Genomic DNA, 16,509 nt, shown 5'->3' with positions numbered 1-16,509 from the left:
ATAGTTCTCTTCGTGAGGACGTAGCTGTCTGGATAGATATGCTATGACTCTGCCTTCTTGCATAAGAACACCTCCAAGCCCGGCTCTCGATGCATCACAATATATCACAAATTCTTTGTGAATATCAGGTGTGGCCAGAACTGGGGCAGCGGTCAATCTCTTCTTCAGCTCCTAGAAGCTTTCTTTGCACTTCGGCGTCCATTCAAACTTCTTGTCCTTCTTCGAGAGCTTCGTCATGGGTCGGGCAATGCTTGAGAATTCTTCAACAAACTTGCGGTAATATCCCGCGAGTCCAAGGAAGCTTCTGACTTCCTTCACATTGCTCAGGGTTCGCCATTAAGTCACGGCTTGAATCTTGGTGGGATCCACTGACAATCCTTCGGCGATCAATTTATGACCCCAGAATCCAACCTCATGCAGCCAAAATTTGCACTTGCTGAACTTGGCCTACAGTTGATGCTCTCGAAGGTTGTCTAGGACCATCCTCACGTGTTGCTCATGCTCTTCTTCCGTCTTCGAGAAGATAAGAATGTCATCAATGAAGACGACGACAAACTTGTCCAAATATTCCATGAAGACCTTATTCATGAGATACATAAAGTAAGGTGGGGCAATGGTTAATCCAAAGGACATGACCGTGCACTCATACAGGCCATATCTGGTTACAAATGTCGTCTTCGGGATATCTTGGGGTCTGATTTTCAGCTGGTAGTACCCAGATTTGAGGTCGATCTTGGAGAACACCTTTGCCCCCATTGAGTTGATCAAACATATCTTCAATCTTGGGAAGTAGATACTTGTTCTTGATTGTAACTTCATTGAGGGAGTGATAGTCAATGCACAAGCGGATGGTACCATCCTTTGCCACAAATAGAACATGTGATCCCCAAGGTGAGGCACTAGGGCGGATAAATCCCTTCCTCAACTGCTCTTCCAGTTGCTTCTTCAACTCTGCTAACTCTTCTGATCCCATTCTATAGGGCTTCTTATAGATGGGTCCTGCCCGGGCATGAGCTCGATGATGAACTCAATGTCTCGGTCAGGAGGCATTCCCGGTAGCTCATTAGGAAAGACATCGGGGTATTCACATACTACTGGTACTTTCTCCAATCCAACTTCAGTCAGACAGTTGACTTGGGTGGCTTGAGCAGAGGAGGGGTTGGAGGCAAATTTAACTTTGACTCCTTGATCATTGGTCACAGTGACAGTTCAGTTGGCACAATCTAACAAGCCTTGGTGCTTGATGATCCAATCCATTCCTAAGATCACATCCAAGCCTTGCGATCTTAAGATGATAAGGTTTGCTAGGAAGTCTACCCCATTAATGACAATCCTGACCCCTTTACATCATATCTTGGCTCTCATCTCTGCTCCGGGGGTTTGTACCACCATAGGGTTATTCAGGGGTGTAGGGTCATGCCACTTTTTAATGCAAACTTTTGGGTGACAAATGAATGTGTGGCTCCAGAATCAAACAAGACAGTTGCAGGTGCTGAGTTGACAAGGAACGTACCCAGCAGGACGTCTGGGTCTTCCTGGGCTTCTTCTGCAGTGACATGATTCACACGACCCTTGCCATTGTTGGGCGGGTTGCAGGGAGCTTGGTTCCTTGGTGTCATTCCACGACCTTGTCCTGGGTTCTACGCATTGGGGCGCCATGCATCTAGCTTCTTGTTGGGGCAATTCTTGGAGTAGTGTCCTGGCTGACCACATCCAAAGCAAGTGACTTGATTGGGGTTGCTGCTCTTGCGGTATTGTTATTGGGGTTGTTGTAAGTTGGCCGGGGGTTGGCGTACTGCTGGGGTTGATAGTTGGTGCGGGGTGCAGGGGCTCTTGGCTGCTGATTGGTTGGCTTGACCGGGGCTGGCTGCCACGGGCAAGGCTTATGGTTGTTGGAGCTACCCTTGCTGATCATCTTGCGCTTACGGGTATTATCCAGAGCACATTGCTTGTCCTGAAGGATCAGTGCCTTGTTCACCAGATCAGGAAAGGTTAGGCAGTCACACACAACAAGCAAGTACTGCAAAGTCTAGTTGAGGCCTTCCATGAAGCGCTCTCCTTTGGCAGCATCAGTGCTGACATCTTCAGGAGCATACCTTGACAAAACACTGAACTTCTGCACATAATCCTTGACAGTGCTACTTCCTTGCTTCAAGGCTCAGAACTCACACTTCTTGATGGCCGTAGTTCCGGAAGGAATATGGCCCTTGCGGAATTCTACCTTGAAGTCATTCCAAGTGATGTTTTGCCCAGCATGCATGACCTTGAATCCATCCCACCAAGCTCTGACAGTTCCCCCGAGACAGTGAGCAGCATATGCCACCTTCTCACGGTCCTTAGTGCAGCCGACTAGTTCCAACAGATCCTCGATGGTGCAGACCCAGTCGTCTGCATCCAGGGGTTCAGCAGTCTCGATGAAGGTGGGTGGTGCATGCTTCTTGAACTCCGCCAACGTGGAACGTCCATTGCCGTTCCCCACCGGCTGGCGGTTGACAGCTTGAGCAATCATCTGGAGGGCTGCGGTGTTGGCTTGGCGTTCCTCTCAGAAGGCTTGGAGAAGTTGAGCCATGTCCATGTTTGGAGGTGGTGGCGGTGGTGGAGCTTGTCCTTGGGTTTGGTCCTGACTGGCTCCTGCTCTGGCTTCTTGCTGCTGGGTAGAGGTACCAGTACGTGTTACAACAGGCATCCTGTTGGAGCGGTCAAGGTCCCATGATTGGGATAAAATGAGGGAGAATAGTGTAGATGGGCTCCTAGTAAGGGGGTGGGTGTGACACAATTTTAAGTTAAGCAAGGGCTAGAAGGGCCAAACTCATGCATTAAAACCAAATGGGTGATGTAGTCATTTACAAGTTCCCGAAGGGAGAGTACGACTTCCATCAAAACAAGTCAAAAGCAAACACAACACAACATGGTTTCATTCGAACCATTACATGGACTCGACTTTGCATAAGGGGTACACGACCTATCTTACCTTAAGGGCTATGGACTGGCCTATCCTAGTCTTGAACGGTGTCTAAGTGGTGGAATGCTCGGTCGCGTATTCCGGCTCCTCTGGGTCTTCCTCCTTATATTCATCCGTCTTAGTTTCTTTGTCACTTGAGGGAGTGGGAGAGTGGAGGAGCTGAACACGGTGCTGCTTCACTGGTGCCACCATGAAGAGGTTGCGCTAGTCCTTCGCAGTCATACGGCGTTGCTGAGATGATCCCTTAGCATGCGTAACCTGTGGGGGTTGCCCGCCTCGATAGGCAACAACGGGCTGTCCAGGGGGTGTACCATCCTTCTTGATCTTGTCCGCCTTTGCCTGAGCTAGGCGGAGGAGTTCCTTAGTCTCGTGGAGTTCCTTTCGGAGCTCCATCGACTCAAAGGCCAGATGCTGTGCCAGGCTGTCAGCACACAAGCTGAAGTAGGTCTGGAAACGAAGGTGAAGTCCTTTGTCCATGGGTGGGGCTGGTGCGCTGCTCTCGTCATCACCCTCCTTACGATAAGGTAGGTAACGAGTGGCTGGCTTGCTTGCCATCTGTGGCAGAAGATCCCGAAGGCGAGTCAGCGCCTTGAGTGCAGCAGTCCCAACGGTGAGGAGCAGGGTCGCCATCTGGGGTCCTTCAAAGAACCAACTCGTCAGAGAGTCGTTCGCCCTCACGACTACCTCTACATGATACTCCTTCTTGGTGCTGCTGATCCAGTGCTCGTGATAGGAGAAGGTGGGGGCTCGTGTGAACTTGCACTTCATGAGGCTGTCCTCAAGAAGCACGGGAAATTCGGTGGTCAGGAGGTCCTCGGGTACGACGACCATCTACAAAAGTGGAAGGGAGAGGGTCAATAGAGGAAGTGTGACCTATATTTGGAATGTCTTTCGAAAAAGATGGTATATAGTAGTGTTGGTAAAGAGTCTCATTCTAACTAACGTCCATGCTAACTAAGGCTTCCTACAGTCAGGATGGCTCTGATACCAGCTATGTGGGGACTCCGACTCATAAGTCGTGATCACCGAATGCACGTGTACAGTGATCCCAGAGATCAATGCTTACTGAACACACAGAAGCTGGATAACAAGAGTCTTACATCCATACATACCGTCTTACATAAATTATGACCATTATGGTCAAGTCTTACATAGATAAATCCACAAGGGATGAATACCAAATAAACTTAAGCAGCGGAAATCTTCGTCAATAAGTAGAACCCATGCAATCTGCCTTAACCCTACATGCATTTTGACTGGGAAACATCCTAGTTCGCATGTTCGTCTCCAAAGAACTCTTCTTCGAACTCATGTTCTTCCATGCCTGGCCAATTAAATAACCAGTGGCAAGCCAATGAGTACTTTGAATGTACTCGCAAGCAACCCATGTTTTGGCTTAAGATACAACAGTGCATGACATAGGTAAATTTTTACAGAAAGCTAATTTTATTTTTATGACATGTTCAACCACTGGTAAATCATGCATCATATGATTTCAAGTAACCATAGGGACTAGTTACAGATATCAACATGAAGGGAGTGGGCTTCAACCCAACTCAATCATGTCAAGTCCTTGACTTGACCCAATTAGTTCTTCCCACTTATCCGAACACACACACATTGGTTTGTAAACAAGTGGACATAGCCCAAGAGCGGTTACCCAACTGTCCTTGACCGTGGACACGGCTATTCGAATAGTTTTACACTCTGCAGAGGTTGCACACTTTACCCACAAGATCCGGGGAACTTCCGTGTCATCCACGACCCGCGGTACCTCAAATACCCGGGGCAAGCACCCGGTCACTATCTTTCCCTAGACGACACTAACATAGAGTCCACTCGATTGGTAGTAACCCCCGTGCCCATCATTTCACATCTTAAAATTGTGGAGCCTCACTCCCATATTCATCACATACCACAATCATGGGGTACCAACGGTGTGTCCGGTGCACTCTGAAAACAGTCATGGCCGCCCTACCTGGCACGACCCCATCCCGAGAGAGCGCAACAACGACTCTCCCGTCACTAGTAATGCGGGCTCCAAGCTAGTATCGGCCTAGGTAATCAATAATGCCCTTTCCCATATAAGGGTAGATTGGTTGCGCATGTAAGGTTGGAATAACGGTCGCAACTTAAATCTATCCATTTTGAAAACAACACACACTTGCCTCAGTACACCACTTCGTCATCAAGTGGTTACCCAATTCATTATCTCCTTCGGGCATAAGTGGCACCCGACAGGGTTCTGAAAAGTCTTTTGAAAACAATCTTGATTCCATCACCATGCATATGCCCAACCCTTTTGCGTAGCAGTTACTTAGCATCCTAACTACTCCCACTCGCATAACCCTCATAGAAAGGTAGGGTCATGCATCATGCAAGTGTCAATGAGAAAAGCAATGGAGGCAAACCACCTCAACTGGTCACCATTTTATCATGACTTCGATGCAAGCAATGAAAGTGCCATATGACATGCATAAAAAGGGTTTCTTAGACATGGTCAAAGGGCTGCTTGCCTTAGTTGGATCGGTCTTTAGAGTCTTCAAGTCCTTCTCCTTCTTCTTCTCCAACTACTTCTTCAAACATGGGATCTATTCGTCGCAATAGAAACAATAGAGAAATAAGGCAATAATAAAAATACAAAAGTCAAAGTGCTCACAAAAATGTCAACCTATTTTTGTTAAATACTAGGAGGAAAACTAAGAAGGGGAAAATTCTTTTGGATTTGGAGCTACAGGGATAGAGTAATGACTTTTCAAACAGGGATTTAATTGCTCAAATTTGAATTTAAATTTGAACAGTACAGAAGAGTTGGTTGGGCATGTATGAAAGCTACACCATCAAATAGGTGGGATTTTTATAAGATTTTAGGAACTGGAATTATTGCGTTTGGATTAATATTTAATCCTGTGTTATTTGTGGAAAAGGGACAGGAAAAGAAAAAGAGAAAGGGCATTGTGCCCGCTGGGCCAGAACAGCTGCAGTGCAGCAGTCCCAGGGGAGCCAGCGCGCGCGCCAGATTTTCAAACCTGACGGGCGAGGCCCGGGCGTCAGTGAGAGAGAGTGGGGCAAGGGAGAGGTCGGCGAGCTCACCTGTCATCCTCACCTCGCGGCAGAGATGTCGGCGAGCTCACCGGCGACACTACAGGGCACGACAGGTCCAGCGGGTGGCACCGTTGGACTCAGGGGGATGTCGCCGTTCGGGTGGTGGTGGAGGTGGTCGCCGGAGCAGCCTGGTTCGCCGGCTACGAGGTCACGCGGCGGAGGTGCTTCGGGCGTCGGTGGTTCACACTGTTCCCGGCTGCAAAAGAGCGGGGAAGAGAGGGGGAAGGGTCAGTGATGCCGCGCGGTTCCAGATAGAGAGAGAGCAGGGGCGGAGGAGGCCTGTACCGCGCGAACACCGACGAGCTGAGGTGGCGGAGCTCGGGCTCGATCTCGAGATCGGGTGGCTCTGGAGACAAATGGGTGATGTGGGAGGTTGATTAGGAGTGTGGGGGAGCGATAGGGAGTGAGAGAGAGGCTCGGGGTCGCCTTATATAGGCTGGCCGAGGTCCACCGTAGGCGCGGCCTACGGTGTCCACGGGATCGGCTTGGGTGGCCGTTAGAGAGGAAATGGAGGGCTCGGGGGTGTCCGTGGAGTGGTTTAGGGTGCCAGGGAGAGAGAGGAGGAGCGGGACGAGCTGTGGGTGGGCCACAGGAGCAGCGCGAGCATTGGCCGAGTGGGGCAGCGCTCTGGCGCGAGCTACAGGAGAGGGAGGAGGGCACAGGAGCAAGTGGGCGGCGTGCAGGCGTGGAGCAGACGTCGAGGGGCTACGAACGGCGCGCGGGGGAGGCTCAAGGTGGTCAGGGGCGCGGCATCATCGGTCGGGTACCCTGCCAGGCGCTCCAGAGCACGACTTTGGGCCGGCATCCGCGGTTTTCCCGTGTCGTCGCGCATCCACTTGCGTCTAGCAGCTGCAGGGGCCGTGGGCAAAAGCGGGGGAGAGCCTTGGATGCTCTGGAAAGCTGAGGGGAGAGAAGGAGGCTGAGAGAGTGGGAGGAATCGACTATCTAGAGAAAAAAATGGGGTTCTCCCCCCTTCATCATTGCTTCCTCGGGCATAAAAGCATGCAGGTGCTAGAGGGGGACTAGGAGGGACTGTGGTAAAACTTTGAGCTCATGGAGATTAGTGGAAGGGGTCAGAATGGTGTTTTTGGAAATGTGGCAGAAGGTGTTTGTTGTTGGTTTGGGCAAGAAAATGAATTACACTTGCCATGAGACTCCACAGGGTGAAATGGCACATATAATTAGGGCATTCCACCAATTTTGAGCTCATTTGGGCAAAGTTGCCGATGCAACTTTTGTAAACCATAGAAATCCAGAGAAATGCATTTACCAATATCTAGTCATGCAAAACCATTCCCCTTGATGCACCACTTGGTGTAGTGTCATCATTTGGGCTTTTGAGCATGACCACAAAGTTTGGGTGCATTTGGAATAAGTTGGCAATGTAGAGTTGTTCAAACTTGAATCTGGACAGAGATGGTTTTGGGGCACTTTGGTGAACCAAAATAGTTTGGATTGAGCTGAAACTTTGCATGGTCATCATATTATGCATATGTGACCTGCTAAAATTTTCCTGTACTTATTGGAAAATATTTCTTGTAGAAATATTTCAAATACTTGGAATGGACAGAAATGGTTTTGGAGGGTTTTGCCCAATATTTTGAACATGACCATGTGCTGGAACTCCTATGATGCGGAGCATCCCATGATCATCCCCATGGACGTACCGACACCTCCAACGACACCACTTGGACCAATGACACGAGCCCGAGCCAAAGCTATCGAAGATAAGGTGAACTCACTCCTCTCCAGAACTTCCACTTTCTATGCATGAGACATGGCTACTACCTACGTCCGAGGTGTTGTGCATGATTAGGCACCAAGAGGGCCCTCCCGAAGATGCGCATGAAGATGTACAAGTCCCCAAGAACACGGATGAGGAGAACCAATGGAAGGAGCCAAGAGCATCTCCCAGGCCCCGGACATCCGGCCAAGGCCCCGAACATCCGGCCCTTGGAGCGTCCTCCTCTAGAGCAGCCCAGCCGCAGAAGGCTACAGGCCCCGGACATCCGGCCCAGGCAACCCGGACATCCGGCCCCTTCCGAGCCCCCGGACATCCGGCCACTGGCCTAGAAATCTGGCCGCTCCGAACCCGAGAGCAACAAATGCCACCGCTCTAGCCCGGACATCCGGCCCCCCAGCCCGGACATCCGACGTCACCTGAAAGCCCGGACATCTGGCCCTACCAGCCCGGACATCCGGCCTCCCCTGTCTGCGCACAATGAAGGGCCGAGGCCCGTGTATCCCTTCTCCCCCCTAGACTATATATACTCCATCCCGTACAACTTTATAGGGTTAGCAAAGGATTAGCCCATATTTTGTGTGAGAGCTTTGCTCGTCCACTTGGTTACCTTCTCCTCGGAGATTCAAGCCTCCACCGGAGAAGATCCCCCAGGCGGATTCAAGACCCGTCTTTAGGGAAGAACATCAAGACCTCCTCACGGAGAAGAACCGGTTACCCTATTGTATCGTCCCTGGTTGACCGTGGATCGTGTATCTTACTTTATGTACTCGAGGATCTAGCCCATGTGTGACTTGTTCTTGTTAGTTTGAGTGTTCCTCTCGTGTTTCCCCTTGTGTTTTCCCTCGTTACCCTCTTTGTGTTCCTCGTGTTCTTCGCGGGATCCGCTCCTTTCGTGAAAGATCGGCCAATTAGGGTTCTACCCTACATCATCTTGGTATCAGACAAGCAAGCCACCCATCGTGGAGATCATAGTGAGAGAGCGAGCCACCAAAAAGAGAGTGAGCGCCACAAGCCAAAATCGTGTGCCTCCACGATGAGTGAAAACAAAAACCTAGTTCTATTTGCCACCAAACGTGAGATAAGAGAAGTCTGTGATAACCCATCTAGTGTCCTACACTACGTCCTTGTGTGCAAGGACAATGCACCACAAACTAACACTTCTCACACTCTTCCTCTAGTGTTGTCTTCTCTTTTGCAGGAATTTCAAGATGTTTTCCCCGATGAGCTACCTCCGGGTCTACCTCCTCTATGAGGCATTGAGCACCGAATTGACCTCATCCCCGGAGCACCTCTTCCGAACAAAGCTCCATACCGTGTCAACCCCGATGAAACAAAAGAAATACAAAGGCAAGTAAAGAATCTCATAGACCATGGACATGTGCGTGAAAGTTTGAGCCCTTGTGTGTTCCGGTCATTCTTGTGCCAAAACGTGATGGTAGTTTTCGCATGTGCTCCAATTGTAGACCTATCAATGCTATCACCGTTCCCTATAGGTATCCCATTCCACGCCTAGATGATATGCTTGATGAGCTTAGCGGTGCCACTATATTTTCCAAAATTGATCTTAAGAGTGGTTACTATGAAATCTGCATACAAGAGGGTGATGAATGGAAAACCGCCTTCAAAACCAAGTTTGGTTTGTTTGAGTGGTTAGTCATGCCTATGGGTCTTTCGGAAGCACCAGGCACTTTTATGCGCCTCATGAATCATGTCTTTCGCCCTTACATTGGTATATTTGTTGTGGTCTACTTTGATGACATTCTTGTGTTTAGAAAATCTACCAAAGGGCATGTCACCCATGTCCGCACCATTTTACAAACTCTTATAAAAGAGCGCCTCTATGCTAATATGGAGAAATGCCTTTTTGGTATTGATAAGCTCGTTTTCTTGGGTTTTGTTGTTTGTTCTAAGGGTGTTCATGTTGATGAGTCCAAGATCAATGCTATTAAGACTTGGCCGCAACCAATTAACTTGCATCAAGTGCATAGTTTTATTGGCCTTGTGGGTTTCTATTGTCACTTTGTGAAGGATTTTAGCACCATTGCTTCGCCTTTGCATGCTTTGAGCAAGAAGAATGCGCCTTTTATTTGGGGACCATCCAAAGATACCGCATTTAATGATCTTAAGAATTTGCTTACTCATGCTCCCGTGCTTGCTTTACCCAACTTCGACAAGCCTTTTGAAATTCATTGTGATGCTAGTGGTAATGGCATAGGAGGTGTGCTAACGCAAGAGAAACGCCCCATAGCTTACTTTAGTGAGAAACTTTCCGGAGCGCAACTCAATTATCCCATCTATGACAAAGAGCTATATGCTTTAGTCCATGTTTTGCATGAATGGGAACATTACCTTCCTCCCCATGAGTTTATCATTCATACCGATCATGAGACCCTCAAGTATCTTAAGGGTCAAATGAAGTTGAACAAGCGTCATGCTAAATGGAGTGAATTTATTGAGTCTTTTCCCTATGTCATAAAGTACATCAAGGGAAAAGAAAACATTGTAGCGGATACTCTTTCCCGCATATGCATGCTTGTCACGCAACTTGAGTTAGATGTCATTGGCTTCGAGCATATCAAAGACTTGTATGAGCATGATGTTTGTCGAATACATCTTGGGAACACTATTACATCAAAGACGGCTATCTTATGAGAGCTAACAAACTTTGCATCCCCGAGTCCTCTCTTTGTTTGTTGCTTTTGCAGGAATCTCATGGAGGAGGCTTAATGGGACACTTCAGACATGACAAGACGTTCGCCATGCTCTTGAAAAGCTACTTTTGGCCAAAGATGTTTCGGGACGTCAATCGTTTCACCAACCATTGTTCTACATGTCGCAAAGCTAAGTCCAAAGTTCAATCTCATGGCCTCTATATGCCTTTACCAATTCCATACCAACCATGGGAAGACATTAGCATGGACTTTGTACTTGGTTTGCCTAGGACTCGAAATGGGAAAGATTCCATATTTGTCGTTGTGGACCGTTTCTCAAAAATGGCACATTTTATTCCTTGCAACAAGATAGACGATGCTTCACATGTTGCTAATCTCTTTTGTAGTGAAAGATTGCGTCTCCATGGTGTTCCAAAAACTATCATCTCGGACCGAGACATCAAGTTCCTTAGCTACTTTTGGAAGACCCTATGCGCCAAGCTCGGAATCAAGCTACTCTTCTCCATGGCGTACCATCCTCAAACCGACCGCCAAACGGAGGTGACAACCCGCACACTCTCCGCTCTCCTTCGAGTACTCATCAAGAAAAACATCAAGGAGTGGGAGGAGTGTCTACCCATCGCTGAGTTCGCCTACAACCGAGCAAGACACTCAACAACTGGCAAGTCCCCTTTCGAGGTCGTCTACGGATTCAACCCTTTGTCACCATTGGATATTCTCCCTCTACCACTCCAAGAGCGCATCAATTTGGACGCAAGTGCACGAGCGACCCATCTCAAGAAGGTGCATGAAGATATAAGAAACACCATCGAGCACCAAGTACAACGCCTTGCAACCAAGCTCAACGTCAACAAGCACCCTATGATATTCAACATTGGAGACCTCGTGTGGCTACACCTTCGCAAGGACCGGTTTCCCTAAGAACGCAAGTCCAAACTTCGACCACGTGTGGATGGACCATTCAAGGTGCTTGCATGCTACAACAACAACACATACAAGATCGACATCCCACGTGACAAGTACTCCGTGAGCGACATCTTCAACATCAAAGATCTCTCGCCCTACCATGGTGATGAGGATTTCGATCCGAGGACGGATCTTCCCCAAGGGAGGGGAGATGATGCGGAGCATCCCATGATCATCCCCATGGATGCACCGACACCTCCAACGAAACCATTTGGACCAATGACACGAGCCCGAGCCAAAGCTATCGAAGATAAGGTGAAGTCACTCCTCTCCGAACTTCCACTTTCTATGCATGAGACATGGCTACTACCTAAGTCCGAGGTGTTTTGCATGATTAGGCACCAAGAGGGCCCTCCCGAAGATGCGCATGAAGATGTACAAGTCCCCAAGTCCACGGATGAGGAGAACCAACAGAAGGAGCCAAGAGCATCTCCCAGGCCCAATACATCCGGCCCCTGGAGCGTCTTCCTCTACAGCAGCCCAGCCGCAGAAGGCTACAGGCCCCGGAAATCCGGCCCCTCCGAACCCGAGAGCAACAAATGCCACCGCTCCAGCCCGGACATCCGGCCCCCCAGCCCGGACATCCGGCGTCGCCTGAAAGCCCGGACATCCGGCATCCCCTATCTGCGCACAGTGAAGGGCCGAGGCCCGTGTATCCCTTCTCCCCCTAGACTATATATTCCATCCCGTACAACTTTCTAGGGTTAGCAAAGGATTAGCTCATATTTTGTGTGAGAGCTTTGCTCATCCACTTGGTTACCTTCTCCTCGGAGATTCGAGCCTCCACAGGAGAAGATCCCCCAAGCGGATTCAAGACCCCTCTTTAGGGAAGAACATCAAGACCTCTTCACGGAGAAGAACCGGTTACCCTATTGTATCGTCCCTAGTTGATCGTGGATCGTGTATCTTACTTTATGTACTCGAGGATCTAGCCCATGTGTGACTTGTTATTGTTAGTTTGAGTGTTCCTCTCGTGTTTCCCCTTGTGTTTTCCCTCGTTCCCCTCTTTGTGTTCCTCATGTTCTTCGCGGGATCCGCTCCTTTCATGAAAGATCGGCCGATTAGGGTTCTACCCTACATCATCTTATATATAGAAAATATATGTCCACTTAGTTTCCCTGATTTTTCTCAAATATTTTTGAAGCATTTAAATAATTTTAACCTACTAAAGACCATTTCTGGCTTAAAGAAAAAGCCTTTAAATAAAATAGGAAAATTAATTTTGAAATTATATTTTTGTCGTTTATGGGGGTACTATATCCCATAGGTTTCAATTATACTCTTTGAAATATTTTTCATACCCCAAATCAAGTACTTGTAGTGCAAACCTCAATTTAGGGGTTTTGGAAAACTATTTTTTGAAAATACTATTTGGCCAAATTATTTTTGTAATAAAATACTATATTGCACTATACACATGGCATGATCCTTGGGCAGAAGTTTGGGGCAGTGAGACGAAGTATATAAAGTGGAGTAGTTGACTTTAAAGAGCACTTGAAAATCACAGAGAGAAAACCAACTCCAAATAAAAAGCCAAATAATGCAAAAGTTTAGGTTGGTCCAAATTTTCATGCTTTAATAATGGAAATGACATGTTACAAAATACAGGGTGTGACACCTCTGGTCTTCTTGCTCTAACCGCCCAAACCAGCGCCGGTCGTGCCGCCTGCTCCTGCCTCACCGCCCCCTACTATTCCCACCGATGGCCAGGCCATCCCTCTACTCACCCACACCCTCTGTTATTCTGTGGCGACGGCAGCCTCACACCGTAGCCGAACCAGTCAACCCACGTTCTCCTCTCCATGTGGGCACCCACTGCCGCATCTTCCTCGGCTCTGCGACGTCCCATTCCTAGGCCTCGCCATCGTCCACCTCAATGGTGCTCTCGGCACGGCGTGGTCAATGTGGTCAAGGAAAGACTTCCATCGGAAGAGTATTGCATGTGGAGAGGCTGACAGCTGTGTCCACGGTCGCAGCAAGGAAGTGCAACCTTATTACGCGTAAAATAATGATTCCTCCAGGGACCCACCAGACGGGCCATAGTATTCCGTGAAAAAAATGTTTCCCCCTGATAACTGGGACCCACCAGCTACATCTTCTGTCGGTGTACAAAAAGAGGGGTACACCTTTTTCTACCCGTATAACTGTGCACGGGCAGTCTGAGCCACAGGCACCACCACACTGAGCAAGGCAAGGGAGGTGAGCCAAGGTCAGGCCGAAGCTCAGGAGAAGCAGAACGATGCCAAGACCAAGACCACAAAGAGCGAAGGGGACGAAGCGGACCCCCCCGGCAAGATCCTTGCCGGGAGGAGGTTTTACCAAACCCGGCAAGACCCTTGCCATGGCAGCTCGCCCCACACCTATGGAGTGAGTCACCCTTGAGTCCACTTCCCCCATGGGGCAAGGATTCGGGAGACATCCCCGTGGTGGCATGCAGAACTTTGTGAAGACATTCAAGATCAGATACACCCTTTAGAAGATGATGATCCTTGGCGGGATCCCAGCCAAGGAGGACCACAAGGCCCCCGGCAAGAGCCTTGCCGGGGATGACAACAGGCGCCACGGCAAGACCCTTGCCGGGGCCCCGCAAGGCCCTTGCCAAGAACACCCGTAGGGCCACCATCAGGCCCACGCCAGTCAAACCTCCACCGCCGTTCGCATGCAGCTACCGACCCAACCAGCTGGGCAGGCACCTGCGTGGCGGAATGCGGATCTTCATGGAGACCCACCACTGCGCCACCTCAGCTGCCTGCCTGCCTACATGGCACCGCGGGCGCCGCTGGCCAGGGCGCGTGTCGACACGAGAGGGAGCAGCAACAAACGAGACAGGGCTCTCCCCCGTCCCCGATAAAGCAATGACACCTGGGCAAGACGCATTAAATGCGCCTTGTCATGTAATGCGAGGAATAACCTCGCATCACTGTACCCTTTCCACCTCCTGTGTGCCACTGTGGCAACCCCTTTCCTATAAAAGGAGGCCCGAGGCGACCAGGAGGACGATTCGGCTTTTTGGAGCTCCTCACGCCCCATAGCTAGCTCAAGAACACAGATATACAATCCACCAAAGCAGGGGTAGGGTTTTAGCCATCCCCGCGACCCGAACCTTGATAAACGAACCGTGTGCTATCTGTTTGATCCGCTCTTCTCACGACCCCGCGCCCCGCAACCGTAGTAGGGATTCTTCTGATCCCATAGGTGTCGTTCCCACCGACATCTTTGGCGCGCCAGGTAGGGGGCGCAGTTGTGAGAATCGGATTTAGTAGTTAGTTCGATGCTTCTTCATCGTCATGGCGCCCAAGAAGAAGACGGCGGTGCCGGTTGGCCCGTCGGAAGTCGGACATCCCGCCCTGACGCGGGCGAGCAGTGGACCGGTCGCAGAAAGGACCCGGGGCGCCGTTCGCGAACACCAACACCGTCCTAGCAGCCGGAGTTTGGGAGGCGGCGATGTTCGTGCGCCTGGTAACGGGCCGCACGCCGCCAAATCCAAAGACGGAGCCAGGCCCTCCGCGGGTGGCGCGGGGCCTTCCAAGATCGCTACCACCCCGCCCGAAGGCGATGCGAGGGCCTCCAAGACTCCCACGCCGGCGCCGACGGCGCGCTCCTCTCAAGCGGCACGCGACGAATGGCGCAATCACGCCGAAGACCCCGGGCGTCGCCGCGGGAAGAGCCCCGAGCGCCACTCCCGGGAGGTAGAAGACCTGCCCGCTCGCCGAGGCGCTGGTGAAGATGGCATGCGACCGCGAGGTCGTGATAGAGCTCCTTCTGACATGGTCAAAAGTAGAAGCGCGTCGCGATCCGTGCAGGTTTCGCTGCCACCAACGCCGGCAGAAGCCCTGGCGCACACGCAGTTGCTCCTCGATTTTCCTCCCACTACGGGAAAACTCGACGAATGGAGAGCCACTATCCGAAGCCTTGTTGCGGTGGCCAACAAAGACGAACCAAGTTCGGTGGAGCCCCCGGGTCGATGCTCTAACGGAGTCCCACGCACCAGTGGCAGGAAAGCCGGCGGCGCCGTGACCACGGTGCACTCGCCTCCTCCTCGCCCGGTACCACGGACGCCAGCCCGTCGTGATGTTGCGGGCGACGAAATCTCCATAGCGTCGTCCGACCCGCGGACCCACTGTGACCAGCGCCAAGTCCTTCGGGAACGAGAACATGAAGACGCTCGAACCACTATCGAGCGCCAGCATGGAGTGCACCACCAGTCAAACAGGCGAGCAGGGCCTGCTGTGAACCACCCAGCACCAGAGAGCCCTGGAGGCCTACATTACGAGGTAGGCTGTTCGGCTTTTACCTGTGAGCTGCGGCAGTTCCAGTGGCCCACTCACCGCACCTTCAAACCTGACGTGGGTGAAAAGTACAGCGGCAAGACCCACCCGTCCGAGTTCCTCAGCATCTACACCATTGCGATGCAAGCTGCCGGAGCCTACAACGATAAGGTGCTTGCGAATTACTTTCCGTTGGCTCTTAAACCCAACGCCATTTCATGGTTGATGCACTTGCCGGTAGACTCTATTTCCTCCTGGTCGGATTTTTGCCATGAGTTTGTGGGCGCCTTTACTAGAGGCCACCAAGCCCATGGCCAAGCGAGCGACCTGCACGTCATTCCCCAGAAGGGAGGCGAGAGTCTCCGCAAGTATATACAGAGGTTCAGCCGGATATAGTACAATATCCCTGATGTTCACCCTACCGCCATCATCAGCGTGTTCCATCAGAACGTGCGTAACCGCAAGATGCGCGAAGAGCTGGCAACGAACAAGGTGAAAGATGTAGCAGAACTCTATGTTCTTCCTGACAGATGTGCCCGGGCTGAAGAGGGAAGGAAGTACCCCCGTGAAGACGCCGGCGTGGAAACCGACTCCTCAGATGAAGATACTGCCGCCCCGACGAAGAAGGGCCGGCGCCACAACAGGAAGCGCAAAGGTAAAGCCGTGCTTGCCGTCGAGGGATCTGGTGACACCGGCTCCACCAACAAAACCAAGGCAAATGACCCCGGCAAGAAAGTTGCCAGATGTGTCGCCTGCCGGGCCTTGGTGGTTGCTGAGAAGCCAGGGAACTCC

Source organism: Triticum aestivum, chromosome 7A, assembly GCF_018294505.1.
Source record: "Triticum aestivum cultivar Chinese Spring chromosome 7A, IWGSC CS RefSeq v2.1, whole genome shotgun sequence".
Classification (NCBI taxonomy): Eukaryota; Viridiplantae; Streptophyta; class Magnoliopsida; order Poales; family Poaceae; genus Triticum; species Triticum aestivum.
The sequence above is the reverse complement of the archived record's forward strand: the minus strand, read 5'-3'. Positions refer to the sequence as shown.